At 38.0% G+C, this 8,248-nt stretch overlaps 1 long non-coding RNA gene across 1 annotated transcript; it reads left to right on the top strand.

Moving 5' to 3' along the window:
• Positions 1 to 661: 661 nt before the first annotated feature.
• Positions 662 to 1,193, top strand: LOC121247808. Its single transcript, XR_005937292.1, has 3 exons — positions 662 to 714; positions 807 to 867; positions 929 to 1,193. It is a non-coding gene; the product is annotated as an uncharacterized LOC121247808 (long non-coding RNA).
• Positions 1,194 to 8,248: the final 7,055 nt, after the last annotated feature.

Below are 8,248 nucleotides of genomic sequence, written 5' to 3'. Positions count from 1 at the left end.
CTGGTACTTATATTAGCGAAATATCTATTAATTTGAAAAATGATGATATTTAAGGGTTACGACAATTTTAGCTTTTTAAGAAAAATAAGTTAGTATTTTAGGTTTAAGTATCAAATTACATGTTAAATTGGAAATTCATGGAAGTTACGTGATAATTTTATAGCTGACAAGTAATTTTTGATCCGCATTATTGAGGAAAATTGCTGAAAAACTAAGAAGTCCAAGTAAGCGGAGTTCATATACTAGTTTTGCATAAAAGAAATGAAATGAGGTTGACTTTGAAGATAAGCATGTTTGTTTTTGAAAAGAAATCTGAAAATGACCTCAGATGTTCGTTCTTCATATGCATAAATTCTATATAAGATAAAGTATTTTTTGTTATGACTTGTGTAGACATAAGCTAATTTTGTGCATTATGTTTCTGAACTATGCAAAAAGAGCGAATATAAAAATCGAAAAGTTTTTGTTGTGAATAAATGAAAATGTTTTGATTCTATTTATTTCGAACATGTGAAATGATCTGAAGTTGTTTTGTATTCAGTTTTGATATGATGTGGCATCTGAAAACCTTGGCATGAATTTATGATTCTGTATCTGAATATGATCTGGTTCCAGTGATGTTTAGTTTTGTTTCTGTTAAGGCCCTGCCATGGGTATAATAATGGTATACGGCCTAGCCATGGGTATATGGTGATTTATAACCCTACCATGGGGGTTAAACATGGTATATGACCTAGCCACGAGGGTGAAACATGGTATACGACCCAGCCATGGGTATAATGGTGGTTTATAACCCTACCATGGAGGTGAAACATGGTATACGACCCAGCCACGGGTATAATGGTGGTTTATAACCTTACCACGGGGGTAAAACATGGTATACGATCCAACCACGGGTGTAATGGTAGTTTATAATCCTACCACGGAGGTTAAACATAGTATCTGTCCCGATGCAATGCTCCGATATGATATGTGGATGATGTCTCATTTTATGATATGCCGAAGGATTTTTGAATAAGAAAGTTTTCTGAAAATTTCACTCTGATGTTTTGTAACAAGTTTTGTTTGTGCATTCTGAAAGTAAATATGTTGTTTCTGCATTATGAAAGTAAATGTTTTGTTCTATATACCGAACTTTATAAATGCTCAAGTTTATATGCTAGTATAAATTCTCTGCTTACTGAGTTGTTGATAACTCACCCCTTATCTTTATAATATTTTTCAGATATTTTTATGGATCAGCTGAGGATCAAGATTATGAGGCATTGGGTGAGATGATTTAAGTATAGTGGATTAAGCATAGAAAGTTTTTATGAGTATTGGTGATTTTTGTTAAGAAATTTTATTGTGTTATGATGACTTGACATTTTAGAAAATTGGTTATATTGAGAAAATTAGTTTGAATCGAAATTTCTATATGATATTGAGGATTTGGAGTCTATAATTATATTATTGAAATGTGAGTTTAAGTGATAGGAAGTAACTCTCCGACTTGTGTGGGACCGGGGCATTACATTCATGCACCTCCACGGTGGAAGATTATACGGAATCAAAACTACGAGCCAAGTGTTGTTACTTGTACTCATATTGCCAAAGGGATTGAATCCATCCGTTGTTAGTCCTAGACGCACATTACGAGCTTCGTTGCCAAACTCTAGGTATTGATCATCAAACCTTTGCCACGCAAGTGAGTCAGCTGGGTGCCTTATATATTCTTCATCCTTAAATCTTTTCATCTTGTGCCACCTCATATCTTGAACTTTTTTTTTACACATTTATAGCTTTTGCAATCTGGGTTTCAGCGGGAAATAATGCAAAATCTTCACCGGAATATTTTTTGTTACCATTCTACCTCAACTCTCCACATATCGGACAAGCCTGTTTTTCCTCATTCTCTTTCCAAAACAAAACAGAATCATTCTTGCATGCATGCATGAACTTGTACTCAAACACTAACCCCTTCTTAGCTGTTTCGCTTCATAAAAATTCTTTCGGCAATGCAGAGCTTTTAGGAAGCATCTCATTAAATAAGTCTAAGACCATGTTGATTATTTTTGTCGACATCCCACACAACGACTTAATGTAAAGTAGTTGCACAATAAACGACATTTTGTTGTGTTTTGTACATCCAAGATAAAGTTTACGCTTTGCATCTTCCCACATTATAGAGAAATTCTCCAATTCAATCCCTCGGCCACCTGAGGCTTTCTTGTCCATTTCATCCATAAACATCATAGCTTCAATGTTACCCAACATCTCCTCCATCTCATCCCACTTAGTATCTTCATCCATGTGTCGCATATCAATACCATGACCGAACATAACCTCGGTTGATTGTTTGTATGGCTCACCATGCAATACCCATTGGGCATATCCCAAATCCATACCATTCACAAATATATGACTTTCTACTTCATCCAATCCTATAGCGCACAGATTTTTGTACCCTCGACATGGACACATAATGTAACAGCGACTATTGGCAGAGGCCTGAACAAAATCAATAAAGGCTCTAACTACATGTGGATACACAACATCATCCTTTCCGAGTCTATCGCCACGACGCATCTATCTTTCATCCATGTCTAAAAAAACCTATCGATTAGTATAATGCAAACTAATTTCACATGCATCGCATGCTCCAATTCTCACTGCTCTTTAAATCTTCGGTAGTTGGTCCTATTCCATTCGATATTATATCATCCATATTGTACAAATTTCATCACTCTTCTACTTTTCACGTCAGTAGAAATTTCGGCAGCACCTCCAGTAGTTCTCCAAGTACACAAGTTTACAGAGAGGGATTCTCACTCTGTGAACAGTATACCCCAAGAACAAATGAGGAAGACATTGAAATTTCATAGTAGACGTGTAAAGTAGGAGTAACAAAAATGTACAATATAAATAATATAATCTCAAACTGTCCACACTGAAAAATTCAGGAATTAGTAAACACCTAAGTGTACACTAATTCCCAAACGGTTCTGAGGTTATTCATGCAATGTCACACAAAATCTAACAAATAACATATACATATATACTAAGTATGTTATCATGAATTACTTTGTTTTATTAGTTATATAGTATAATCTAGCATCTTATTAATATATAGTATTTGTTAAATTGGCTTTTATTTATTTATTAGTTATTTTTTTATATTAGTTATTTACTAAGTATGTTATGAATTACTTAGTATGCTATGAATTACTTAGTTATTTTCTATCTCCTAATTATATCTCCTACATTCACAATATTATAAAATTCTTAATATTTTTTCAATTATCAATAAGTTAAATTCACAACATATTCACAATTAAATACCAATACATTCACAATGTATTCACAACATATTATTATTAAATTCACAACATGCATATTCACAATATCCAAACATATTCACAATCAATTATATAACAACATATTCACAATATTCACATCATATTCACAATCAATTATATAACAACATATTCACATATTTACATGAACCACTTGAGTGAATATCATACAAAGTTGTGCTGGTGATGTTGCACCCAAATTTTTATTTTTATTTTCTCTCGACCCTGGTAGGCGATTAGGGTTGCGATGGTCCTAGCTGCAGGCCCCTTGGCTGCACTGGAGGTGTAGGATGGTGGTATACTGATCTCTAATCAATGGGTGATAGTGAATTTGGCGAAGAGAGTAGGTGCACTGCCCAGTGGTGGCAGGGGCTTCGTGGACATAGTCATGGACCGACCTCAAATCCTTCCTGAGGTTGAGATTCATTCAGCGATCCAAAATTTTCAGATGGAGAAATGTTCTTCCCTTTTTCCCGAGCAGAGATCAACAAATCAGTTGAGCCGTTCCGTTTCTTGGTGGTTTTGAAATTCTTGCGAAGACGACCCTCGCTAGACCATGTATGCAAATTCTTCAAATTTCGGTGGGGATTGAGAGCTTTGCTAGTCGTTGGGCAATTGAAGAATACTCAGAATATTCTAGTTCGATTATCTAACGAGGATGATTTTATCTCGGTAATGGCTCGGGGAAATTCTGAGATAACAGGGCACCGTATCGAGTATTTCAATGGACACCATATTTTGTTGAGGAAGAAGATTCACCGCTGGTTCTAGTTTGGTTATCTCTTCTAGGACTGCCACTGAATTTCTTTCATGAGTCTATACTGAGAACGATTGGTGGAGGTTTTGGGCAGTATTTGAAGCGGGACAATGCAAAGGCGTGTGTGACTAGGCCTGAGGTGGCTCGCATTTGCTTTGGACTAGACGTATCGAAGCCTTTGAAAAATGTGTTCTGGTTGGGGGTTTCGGGAGTGCCATCTGGCCATCGTCATAAGGTGTTATATGAAGGGATTCCTCTGTTTTGTTGTTTGTGTAGAAAGCAGGGGCATGAGGAGAGTAGATGTGGTCATTGACAGTGCACGATTATATCTAGAGTTGAAAAGGATGATCAAAATGAGGGAGGGCAAGAGAGGGCAAGAAAGGTGTGGAAAGTAGTGGGGAATAAAAATATGAATGAGGAAGTGAGAAGAGAGGGGAGGGCAGAGGTAGTGGACAATAAAAATACTGATGATGCAGTGAGGGTGGTTATGGAACAGTTTCTTGTAAGTCATTAGGAAGAGATATTGAATAATGTTAATCAACGTAAATGGGGGATGGAGATGGCTGCAGTGGAAGTTTTGTATGTGGATTCTAATTGGGAAACTCGAACTTAGTTGCAATTTGAGACAGAAAAGGAAAGTGGAAGTTTGGAGGCTGGTTCTGATGGGCATCAGAACATAGAGTTGCCTTTGATGAGCAACATGTCGCCTAGCTGGTTTGATATTTCTGAGGAAGAATCGGGTTCAATGCCAGTAAAGGGTTAGCCAGTTGCTATTGAGGGGTGGGATGATCGGGAAGGTTCTCCACAGAGCTCGCTGAGAGTGGTGGATGAAGTGCTTGAATTTGAGTTGAGTTGTCTAGATTGGCTAGTGTGGGGGGTGTTCGAGATGAAGGAGGGATTAATAAATGGTGCTCTTTGTCTAAGGGAGAGCTGGGTGAGGATGTTAAGGAGGGTGCCAGTAAATGTTTTGACTCTGACTCGGAGCTGAATATTAAGTTAAAACGACTAAGGGGAGTGAAGAAAAAAGAGTCATTGGCTGTCATGGATAAAAGGACTTGGTCCATTTTTTTTTTTTTGTGGAGATTTTTATATGGAATATTAGGAGGATTCTTTCGTCGAAGAGTCAGCTTTGGTGTATTATGAATAAAAATAAACCGATGGTGTTGGCAATTTTAGAGCCTTTTCTTTGTTCTACTAAATGTTGGTGATGGGCTAGGTGTTTGCACCTTTCAAATTTTGTCAATAACGCTGAAGTTGGGGTAGTCTGGTTGTTTAGGGATGATAGTTTGATTTTGAGCTTATTTCAATGACGAATCAAGTTTTGTCTGGATGGTTTGTGTGTGGTAATGTGAAGGTTTTGGTTTCCATAGTATATGCAAGTTGTTTTCAGAGGAAGCGCATGGAGTTATGGGAGTACTTATGTGATCTAGATGCAGATGGTGGGCCATGTTTTGTGGGTGGCGATTTTAAGATTGTTCATTCTGATGAGGAAAAGGTTGGGGACTTGTTGAGAGCATCTTGGGCAAGAAAGGAATTTAATTTATGCATCCAAGATTGTGGGCTCATTGAGATTCCCTCAGGGGGGAATAAATTTTCTTGGTGTAATGGTAGACTCTGAGGGGAGGAGGATTTGGGCTAGGTTGGATAGGATCGTGGTGAAGTCTTTGTTCCTAAATGCTTTTGAAGCTGCCGTATGGAATATCTTCTGAGAACTTCTTTGGACCATTGTCCTATGTTAATTTATTTGGAGGTGGAGAGGAGTGGGGTTAAATATTTTCAGTTTCAACGGATGTGGGGGTCTCATGAAGGCATTTTACAGTTGGTCTGGGAGTGTTGGAACCAAAGGGTTGAGGGTTGTGCTATGGTGATGGTAAGTCAAAAGTTGAAATGCATGAAGCATGTATTGAGGAAGTGGAATATTGAAACATTTGAGAGAGTGAAATGGAGATTAAAAATGTGGAATAAAAAATTATGGAGCTTGAAGAGATGCTTTTTGCTAATTTCTCTAAAGAAAGGGAGAGTGAGTTGTTATAGTGCAAACATCGGCACTTGATGTGGCTTCACCGGGAGGAAATTTTGGGTTGCCAAAAGTCGAGAATAAAGTGGTTAATGGATGGAGACTCAAATTTAGCCTTTTTACATGCTTCCTTACTGGTGAAAAAAAAAAGAATGAGTTGATTGAGTACATGAAGCTTAGTGATAGGACTCAGTTACACTCGGCGGAAGAAGTTCATGATGCGGCAGTCTTATTTTTCCAAGATTTACTCTCAGCGTCACCGGTGGATGTGAATGATGGGTGATTACGTTTGTTAGAACCTACTATTACCGAAAGTGAGAATGAGTTATCATGTGCACCTCCAACCATTGATGAAGTAAAAGCTGTATTGTGGTCTATTCCTCATGACAGTAGTCTTGGGCCCGATGGATTCTCGGCAAGTTTTTTTTATCTGAGGGTTTCGGTTATTTTAGGCCTATTAGTTTGTGTTCGGCGGTCTATAAAATCATGGCAAAAATCATGGTTTTTAGATTGGCACCAATTATTGGGGGAATTGTTTCATTGGAGCAGGTTGCATTTATTCGGGGTTGTAGTATTTTTGAAAATATGACTATAGCTCAAGAACTTGTTCATGGTATGAATCGGAAGACGAGAGGGGGTAATATTATGATGAATATTGATATGGTGAAGGCTTATGATCGAGTTAATTGGAGGTTTTTGTTGGAGGGACTACGTCGCTTGGGCTTTTCAGAAAAATGGAGGTCTCTAATTTTTAGTGCCATTTCTTCTCCAGTTCTTCCTATCATCTTGAATGGTTGTAGTAAGGGATTTTTCAAGCCATCTCGTGGGTTATGCTAGGGGGACCCTCTTTGCCATATTTATTTATTTTGTCGGAAGAATTGCTCTCTCGTATGCTTCGACACGAATTTAAGGTGGGAAAAGTAAAGGCGCTTAATTCGAATGAGGGAGTTTGGGTATCTCATTTGCTTTACGCAGATGATCTTTTGATTTTTCCAAATGGTGGTAAGGATTCTATTCGAAATTCGATGGGAGTCATTTGAAAATATAACTTGTAAAGCAGAGTAAGTCTTCTATTTTTTTCTCAAAGAATTTTATCTATGGTAGGAAGAGACAATTGAAGCGACTTTTGGGATTTGTAGAAAAGGGCTTGGCCTTGTATGTATTTGGGGATGCCACTTTACGTTGGGAGAAGCACTTTGAATATGCTTGATCCTTTATTGGCGAAAGTCCAAAAAACATTAGCGGGTTGCAAGAGTAAATTACTTTCTTTTGGTGGAAAATTAATTCTTATTAAGCATGTTCTCAAATTTTCTTTGGGGGTCAAGTGTGGAAACAAAGAAAAGGAAATGGGTCTCATGGCGTTGTATTTGTTTTCCGATTGATGAAGGAGGGCTAGGTATTCAGGATCTTGCGGAGGTCTGGAAGTCTTTATTTTTTGAAATTTTCTTGGAAACTAATTTGGGAGGTTCCTTATGGTCTAATTTTTTCAGGAAAACATACATTGGGGATGGTCATATTGTGCGCTTGGATTGTCAGTATATGGTTCTGGTTTTTGGAAAAATGTTATGGGAGTATTGTCGTTGATGCTTAGGTGCTCGAAGTGGATAGCTTGAGATGGGGCTGTAAAGTTTGATATTTGGCTTGGTGAGGAGCCGATTGTAGCTTGCTTACCTGTTGTGGGTGATCCAAATTTGGGTTTGGGATGGAACCTGGAGGTGGCTCGGTAGTTGGTAGATGAAGAAATGATGCAGAAAATTCTACATTCAAACGTGAGGGTTAGGGAGGGGAGGGATGTACTGGTTTGGCAGCATACGGTGGATGGAATTTTTACTACAAAGTTGGCTTGGCAAATTATTTGATCTCGTGGAAGTATGTGTCCTCGGAAGAAATGGCTATGGCAGGATCATGTTCTGAAGAAGATGTCATTTTTGTGTTGGCGGGCACGTCAAAATGTGGCTCCAGTTCATGATGTTATTCAACATCTTGGTATCCCGACTGTTTCTAAGTGCCAATGCTGAGTTGCTAATAAGGTTGAGACTTTAGATCATGTTCTTTGTGATGGAGAGGGACCAAGAAAAGTTTGGGATTTCTTTACGGATTTGTTTGCTGTCCATTTGCCAAATACATGAGTGTGGATGG

This window comes from Juglans microcarpa x Juglans regia, chromosome 1S (genome assembly GCF_004785595.1).
Source record: "Juglans microcarpa x Juglans regia isolate MS1-56 chromosome 1S, Jm3101_v1.0, whole genome shotgun sequence".
NCBI lineage: Eukaryota > Viridiplantae > Streptophyta > Magnoliopsida > Fagales > Juglandaceae > Juglans > Juglans microcarpa x Juglans regia.
This window is presented reverse-complemented; position numbering and strand designations above follow the sequence as displayed.